This window comes from Bos indicus, chromosome 8 (genome assembly GCF_029378745.1).
Source record: "Bos indicus isolate NIAB-ARS_2022 breed Sahiwal x Tharparkar chromosome 8, NIAB-ARS_B.indTharparkar_mat_pri_1.0, whole genome shotgun sequence".
Taxonomy (NCBI): domain Eukaryota; kingdom Metazoa; phylum Chordata; class Mammalia; order Artiodactyla; family Bovidae; genus Bos; species Bos indicus.
Genome location: NC_091767.1, coordinates 107,470,439 through 107,479,785, shown reverse-complemented (window position 1 = coordinate 107,479,785; position 9,347 = coordinate 107,470,439). Strand labels below are relative to the sequence as shown.

The 9,347-nt window shown below is 40.7% G+C and overlaps 1 pseudogene; it reads right to left on the bottom strand.

Moving 5' to 3' along the window:
* Positions 1-339: 339 nt before the first annotated feature.
* Positions 340-9,018, bottom strand: LOC139184429 (tigger transposable element-derived protein 1-like; annotated as a pseudogene).
* Positions 9,019-9,347: the final 329 nt, after the last annotated feature.

Here is a 9,347-nt window from a genome sequence, read left to right as displayed (position 1 = left end):
GATAACTCAATTAAAGCCTAGAGCATATTGCTCAACATATAATACAAGCTGAAGCATCTTTCAGACAAATCTTTCTCTTTTTCTCAAATGAAGTCCTGCAACATTTGAATATGACCACAGGCCTTCCTCAGAGATACTGGGAATTTGGTTCCAGACCACCTATTAAAGTAAATATTTCAATAAAATGAGCCACATAAATGTTTTGGTTTCCCAGTGCATATAAAAGGGATTTTTACACTATACTGTAGTCTACTAAGGGTGCAATAGTATTAATATATATCTTTTTTAAAAGTACATAATTTAAAAATACTTTATTACTAAAAAATGCTAGCCATCATCTCAGCCTTCAGCAAAGCATAATCGTTTTGCTGGTGGAAGTTCTTGTTGATGGCTGCTGAATGATTAGGGTGCTGGTTGTTGAAGGTTGAGGTGGTTGTGGCAATTTCTTAAAATAAGACCACAATGAAGTTTTCTGCATTGATTGACTTTTCCTTTCACAAACAACTTATCTGTAGCATTATTTGCTATTGGAGAGCTTTATACCCACAATAGACCTTCTTTCAAAATTAAAGTCAGTTGTCTGGAACTCTGTCACTGCTTTATCAACCACGTTTATGTAATATTCCAAATACTTTGCCATCATTTCAACAATCTTCACAGCATCTTGACTGGGAGCAGATTCCATCTCAAAGAACCTCTTTCTTTCCTCATCCATAAGAAGCAACTCCTCCATTTCCAAAAGTTTTATTGTGAGGTTATGACCAACCTAGATAGCATATTCAAAAGCAGAGACATTACTTTGCCAACAAAGGTCTGTCTAGTGAAGGCTATGGTTTTTCCAGTGGTCATGTATGGATGTGAGACTTGGACTGTGGAGAAAGCTGAGCGCCAAAGAATTGATGCTTTGAACTGTGGTGTTGGAGAAGACTCTTGAGAGTCCGTTGGACTGCAAGGAGATCCAACCAGTCCATTCTGAAGGAGATCAGCTGTGGGATTTCTTTGGAAGGAATGATGCTAAAGCTGAAACTCCAGTACTTTGGCCACCTCATGCGAAGAGTTGAATCATTGGAAAGACTGATGCTGGGAGGGACTGGGGGCAGGAGGAGAAGGGGACGACAGAGGATGAGATGGCTGGATGGCATCACTGACTCGATGGATGTGAGTCTGAGTGAACTCCGGGAGTTGGCGATGGACAGGGAGGCCTGGCGTGCTGCGATTCATGGGGTCGCAAAGAGTTGGCCATGACTGAGTGACTGGACTGAACTGAACTGCAGCAATTCAGTCACATTTTCAGGATGCTTCTTTTTTATTTTGTAAGAAAAAAGAAAACAAAACTTCTTATTTTGTATTGGAGAATAGCTGATTAACAATTGTGATAGTTTCAGGGGAACAGTGAAGGGACTCAGCCATACACCTACATGTGTCCATTCTCCCCCAATTCCCTTCCCATCCAGGCTGCCATGTAACACACAATTTGTTTTTAATTCTTATTCTCTTGGTATTTCCACCACATCTGTGGTGACTTCCATCCTGGAGTCCTGAACCCCTCAAAGTCATCCATGAAGGTTGGAATCAACTCCTTCCAAACTCCTGTTAATGCTGTTATTTTGACCTCCTCCTATGAATCATGAATGTTCTTAATAGCATCCAGAATGGTGAATCCTTTCCAGAAGTTTTCCAGTTAACTTTACCCAGATTCATCAGAGAAATCACTATCTATGACAACTATAGCCTTACGGAATGTATGTCTTAAATAATAAACTTGAATGTCAAGATTACTCCTTGATCCCTCTGCTATAGAATGGATGTTGTGCTAGCAGGTATAAAAATAACAGTAATCCCACTACACATTTTCATTAGAGCTCTTGAGTGACCAGGTACATTTCCAATGAACACCAATATTTTGAAAAGAATGCTTTTCTTTTAAGCATAACTCTCAACAGTAAGCTTAAAATACTCAATAAACCATGTTGTAAACAGATATGCTCTCATCCAGACTTTGATGCTCCATTTATAAAGCACAGGCAGAGTAGGCTTAGCATAGTTCGTAAGGATCTTAGAATTTTCAAAATAGTAAATGAGCACTGCTTTCAATTTCAAGTTACCAACTCGGTTAACCCCTAACAAGAGAGTCAGCCTGTCCTTTGAAGCTTTGAAGCCAGGCATTGACATCTCCTCTCTAGCTATGACAAGTCCTAACTGGCACCTTCTTCCAGTATAAGGCTCTTTTATCTACACTTAAAATCTGTTCTTTAGTGCAGCTGTCTTTCCTCATTATCTTAGCTAGGTCTTCTGGATAACTTGCAGCTTCTGCATTAGCACTTGCTGCTCCTCTTTGCATTTTTATGTTATGGAGATGACTTCTTTACTTAAGCTTCATAAGCCAACCTCTGTGAGCTTGAAACTTTTGTTCTGCAGCTTCCTCACTTCTCTTAAATTAAAGAAATATAGGGCCTTCTCTGACTCTGGTAGCTGGGCTTCGCCGGTAGCTCAGCTGGTAAAGAATCCACATGCAATGCAGGACACTCTGGTTTGATTCCTGGATTGGGAAGATCCCCTGGAGAAGGGATAGGCTACCCACTCCAGTATTCTTGGGCTTCATGGTGGCTCAGGGGCGGTGGCTGGGAGGACCAACCCCATGCCGCCCAGCTATCCCATGTTGAAGGTCAGGAAGGGCGGTGGTGAGGAGATACCACTCGTCCAAGGTAAGGAGCATTGACTGCACTTTGCTGGAGCAGATGAAGAGATACCCCACAGCCAAGGTAAAAGAAACCCAAGTAAGACGGTAGGTGTTGCAAGAGGGCATCAGAGGGCAGACACACTGAAGCCATACTCACAGAAAACAAGTCAATCTAATCACACTAGGACAACAGCTTTGTCTAACTCAATGAAACTAAGCCATGCCCGTGGGGCAACCCAAGATGGGTGGGTCATGGTGGAGAGATCTGACAGAATGTTGTCCACTGGAGAAGGGAATGGCAAACCACTTCAGTATTCTTGACTTGAGAACCCCATGAACAGTATAAAAAGGCAAAATGATAGGACACTGAAAGAGAAACTCCCCAGGTCAGTAGGGGCCCAATATGCTACTGGAGATCAGTGGAGAAATAACTCCTGAAAGAATGAAGGGATGGAGCCAAAGCAAAAAGAATACCCAGCTGTGGATGTGACTGGTGATAGAAGCAAGGTCCAATGCTGTAAAGAGCAATATTGCATAGGAACCTGGAATGTCAGGTCCATGAATCAAGGCAAATTGGAAGTGGTCAAACAAGAGATGGCAAGAGTGAATGTCAACATTCTAGGAATCAGTGAACTGAAATGGACTGGAATGGGTGAATTTAACTCAGATGACCATTATATCTACTACTGTGGGCAGGAATCCCTCAGAAGAAATGGAGTAGCCATCATGGTCAACAAAAGAGTCCAAAATGCAGTACTTGGATACAATCTCAAAAACGACAGAATGATCTCTGTTCATTTCCAAGGCAAACCATTCAATATCACAGTAATCCAAGTCTATGCCCCAACCAGTAACGCTGAAGAAGCTGAAGTTGAACGGTTCTATGAAGACCTACAAGACCTTTTAGAACTAAAACCCAAAAAAGGTGTCCTTTTCATTATAGGGGACTGGAATGCAAAAGTACGAAGTCAAGAAACACCTGGAGTAACAGGCAAATTTGGCCTTGGAATACGGAATGAAGCAGGGCAAAGACTAACAGACTTTTGCCAAGAAAATGCACTGGTCATAACAAACACTCTCTTCCAACAACACAAGAGAAGACTCTATACATGGACATCACCAGATGGTCAACACCGAAATCAGATTGATTATATTCTTTGCAGCCAAAGATGGAGAAGCTCTATACAGTCAGCAAAAACAAGACCAGGAGCTGACAGTGGCTCAGACCATGAACTCCTTATTGCCAAATTCAGACTTAAATTGAAGAAACTAGGAAAAACCACTAGACCATTCAGGTATGACCTAAATCAAATCCCTTATGATTATACAGTGGAAGTGAGAAATAGATGTAAGGACCTAGATCTGATAGATAGAGTGCCTGATGAGCTATGGAATGAGGTTCATGACATTGTACATGAGACAGGGATCAAGACCATCCCCATGGAAAAGAAATGCAAAAAAGCAAAATGGCTGTCTGGGGAGGACTTACAAATAGCTGTGAAAAGAAGAGAAGTGAAAAGCAAAGGAGAAAAGGAAAGATAAAAACATCTGAATGCAGAGTTCCAAAGAATAGCAAGAAGAGATAAGAAAGCCTTCTTCAGCAATCAATGCAAAGAAATAAAGGAAAATGACAGATTGGGAAAGACTAGAAATCTCTTCAAGAAGGTCAGAGATACCAAAGGAACATTTCATGCAAAGATGGGCTCGATAAAGAACAGAAATGTTATGGACCTAACAGAAGCAGAAGATATTAAGAAGAGATGGCAAGAATACACAGAAGAACTGTACAAAAAAGATCTTCACGACCCAGATAATCACGATGGTGTGATCACTGACCTAGAGCCAGACATCCTGGAATATGAAGTCAAGTGGGCCTTAGAAAGCATCACTACAAACAAAGCTAGTGGAGGTGATGGAATTCCAGTGAGCTATTCCAAATCCTGAAAGATGATGTTGTGAAAGTGCTGCACTCAATATGCCAGCAAATTTGGAAAATTCAACAGTGGCCACAGGACTGGAAAAGGTCAGTTTTCATTCCAATCCCAAATAAAGGCAATGCAATGCCAAAGAATGATCAAACTACCGCACAATTGCACTCATCTCACACGCTAGTAAAGTAATGCTTAAAATTCTCCAAGCCAGGCTTCAGCAATATGTGAACCGTGAACTTCCTGATGTTCAAGCTGGTTTTAGAAAAGGTAGAGGAACCAGAGATCAAATTGCCAATATCCACTGGATCATGGAAAAAGCAAGAGAGTTCCAGAAAAACATCTATTTCTGCTTTATTGACTATGCCAAAGCCTTTGACTGTGTGGATCACAATAAACTGTGGAAAATTCTGAAAGAGATGGGAATACCAGACCACCTGATCTGCCTCTTGAGAAATTTGTATGCAAGTTTTCAGTATTATGTAGACCTGTGTCATGGTATACTAAAACAATTAAAGTGGTGACATCACAAATCACTGACTGCAGGTCACCATTGTTGTTTTCCAGTTGCTAAGTCGTGTCCCACTCTGTGATCCTATGGACTGCGGCACTCCAGGCTTCCCTGTCCTTCACTATCTCCCAAAGTTTGCTCAAACTCATGTCCATTGAGTTAATGTTGTCATCTAACCATCTTGTCCTCTGTCACCCCCTCCTCTTCCTGCCCTCAATCTTACCCTTTTCCAATAACAAATGTAATAATAATGAAAAATTTTGAAATATTGGGAGAATTACCAGAATGGAGAGACATGAAGTGAGCAAATGTTGTTGGAAAAATGATGCCAACAGACTTGCTCTATAAGGTTGCCACTCACCTTCAATTTGAAAAAACAAACAAACAAACAAAAAAGCTATTATTTGCAAAATGCAATGAAGCAAAGTGCAAAAAACCAAGGTATGCCTTTACTTGCTACCCTTATATTTTCCTTTGTTATTGAAAAATGCAGCCATAGTCTTCCTCCTTTTCTTCTTTGAAATAGCTTCCAGGCCCATCCCTGTGGATATATTTTAGTTTAACAACTCTCCCATGTCTTCATTTATTTGTCATCTGTAACAAAAGTCTTAAAACCTAAGATGTCCTTAGCATCCTGAAATCGTCACATGTGTTTTATAAAATTATTTCTATTTCTCTTCTTCAGTGCTATTAACCTGATAACGTAATCTATGAGAGTGAATTCTGTGGAAGTTAAATACAGTTCTTTCTTTTTATAAAATTCACTTTGCCAACTGCCAGGGCATATGCATGTCTGAAGTCTTTATTGTACTTCCTACCATGACTTGTCTATCCCTCTCATAAAACAGCATCCATTTTCAGGTAGAGTCATTAAGACAATCATTTCAACCAGCTAGCACAACTCCTCTGTCCAGAATCTCACTTGCTCCTGTGTTGCTGTCCCCCTCACCCCTGTTAAACATTTCCCTGGTTTTATTAGAACTAATTGCTTTCACACTAACTGGACTGGATCATCTCTTGATCTTTACCTCCCAGGATAAATAATAGCAGTAAGCTCTCTACTCCCCTGACTCTCATTTATTAATGAGTAGATAGATGCTAGAGATGATAGGAAGTCCTGGTCCTGTGATATTTTGGTGAATCCCCTAACTGGACCTGGAACACTATCATATCACATACCCCAGTACTCCCTTTCTCATCTGAAGTTAAGTTGCTCAGTCGTCTCCGACTATTTGCGACCCCGTGGACTGTAGCCCACCAGGCTCCTCCGTCCATGGGGTTCTCCAGGCAAGAATACTGGAGTGGGTTGCCATTTCCTTCTCCAAGGGATCTTCCCGACCCAGGGATCAAACCCCGGTCTCCCGCATTGCAGGCAGATGTTTTAACCTCTGAGCCACCAAGGAAGCCCTAGCTGCTTCTCATCTGAAGCAGGTAGCAAAAGCAAAGACTACCTCTTATCTAGGTTTTTCCCAGGCTTCATTATATGTAAATTTTCTCCAAGAAAACAGACCTAGGGAAAGGGAAAAAAAAAAAAAAGAAAACACCTAGGGAAGGAAAAAATGTTAAAACCTGCTGAGTCTTGGACTTAAGATTTTTTTTTTTTAATTTGAGGATAATATGTTTGCTTTTTAAACTTGACCCTAGTTTGGGATTCAGTCAGTTCAGTCACTCAGTTGTGCCTGACTCCTTGCAACCCCATGAACCACAGCACACCAGGCCTCCCTGTTCATCACCAACTCCCAGAGTTTACCCAAACTCATGTCCATTGAGTTGGTGATGCCATCCAGCCATCTCATCCTCTTTCATCCCCTTCTCCTCCTGCCCTCAATCTTTCCCAGCATCAGGGTCTTTTCAGAAGAGTTTGGGATTAGCTGCTGCTGCTAAGTCTCTTCAGTTGTGTCTGACTCTGTGTGACTCCGTAGACGGCAGCCCACCAGGATCCCCTATCCCTGGGATTCTCCAGGCAAGAACACCGGAGTGGGTTTCCATTTCCTTCTCCAATGCATGAAAGTGAAATATCATGTATGAAACGAGTCGTCAGTCCAGGTTCGATGCATGATACTGGATGCTTGGGGCTGGTGCACTGGGACGACCCAGAGGGATGGTATGGGGACGGAGGAGGGTTCAGGATGGGGAACATATGTATACCTGTGGCGGATTCATTTCAATATTTGGCTAAACCAATACAATATTGTAAAGTTTAAAAATAAAATAAAATTTAAAAAAAAAGAAAGTGAAAAGTGAAAGGGAAGTCACTCAGTGGTGTCCGACTCTTAGCAACCCTATGGACTGCAGCGCACAAGACTCCTCCGTCCATGGGATTTTCCAGCCAAGAGGACTGGAAAAGAGCACTGGGGTGCCATTGCCTTCTCCATTGGGATTAGCAGATGCAAACTATTATATATAAGATGGATAACAACAAAGTTCTACTGTATAGCACAGGGTACTAGGTTCAATATCCTGTGATAAGACATAATGGAAAAGATAATGAAAAATATAGTGTATATATATATATGTGTGTGTGTGTGTGTGTGTGTGTGTATAACTGAACACTCTGTTGTACAGCAGAAATTAACATGAAATTTACAACAACACTATAAATCAACTATGCTTATAGCACAGGGAACTATATTCAATCTCCTGGGATAAACCATAACGGAAAAGGACATTATAAAAGAAAGTATATATGTGTGTGTGTGTGTGTGTGTGTGTGTGCGTGTAACTGAGTCACTCTGTTGCACAGTAGAAATTGGCATAACATTGTAAATGAACAATTATATATATACACATATATACACACACAAAAATAAATACTTAAATGAAATTAATCCTAGGCTTCCTATTGGAGCTAAGAGAGCCATGATTTGCTTACCTTTTTTTGCTGGGAGGGAGTAGCAAATGGTATCAAAACATGTCTTCCCCTTTTGAAAAGTCTGTAGAGGAAGGCAGCTCCCCTCTGTTAGCTGTTCAGTCACTCAGTTGTGTCTGACTGTTTGCGACCCCATGAACTGTAGCACACCAGGCTTCCCTGTCCTTCATCAACTCCCAGGGCTTGCTCAAACTTATATCCATTGAGTCAGTAATACAATCCAACCATCTTATCCTCTGTCATCCCCTTCCTTTCCTGCCTTTAGTCTTTCCAGCTTCAGAGTCTTTTCTAACAAGTGAGTTCTTTGCATCAGGTGGCCAAAGTATTGGAGCTTCAGCTTCAGCATCAGTCCTTCTAATGAATATTCAAGGCTGATTTCCTTTAGGATTGACTGGTTTGATCTCCTTGCAGTCCAGGGACTCTCTAGAGTCTTCTCCACCACCACAGATCAAAAGAATTAATTCTTTGGTGTTCAACCTTCTTTATGGTCCAACTCTCACATCTGCACATGAGTACTGGAAAAACCATAGCTTTGACTATACGGACTTTTGTTGGCAAAATAATGTCTCTGCTTTTAATATGCTGTCTAGGTTTGTCATAGCTTTTCTTCTAAGGATCAAGCATCTTTTTATTTCATGGCTGCAGTAATCATCTGCAGTGATTTTGGAGTCCAAGAAAACAAAATCTCCCACTGTTTCCATTGGTTCTTCATCTATTTGCCATGAAGTGATGGGACTGGATGCCATGATGTTAGTTTTTTGAATGTTAGGTTTTAAGACAGCATTTTCATTCTCCTCTTTCACTTTCATCAAGAGGCTCTTTAATTCCTCTTCACTTTCTGCCATAAAGGTGGTGCCATCTGCATATCTGGAGTTATTGATATTTCTCCCAGCAATCTTGATTCCAGCTTGCACTTCATCCAGCCCAGCCTTTCACATGATGTACTCTGCATATAATTAAAATAAGCTGGGTGACAATATACAGCCTTGACATACTCCTTTCCCAGTTTTGAACCAGTCTGTTGTTCCATGTTCCCTCTGTTGTCCATTCCCAAATACCAAAGAAAAGGGGTCTACTGAAAGAGCACCTAAATTCATAGAAAAAAAGACTCCTGTTTGCTTTTTTTTTAAATTAAAGCATAGTTAATGTGTTAGCTTCAGGTATACAGCAAAGCAATTCAGTTATATTCAGTGTATGCACATATATACATACATACACACACATGTACTCTTCTCCAGATTCTTTTCCATTATAGGTTATTATAAAATATTGAGTATAATTTATAATGCTAAGTATAATATAATAAGTATAATGAGTATAATGCTATATAGTTGGTCCTTGCTAGTTATCTATTTTAAA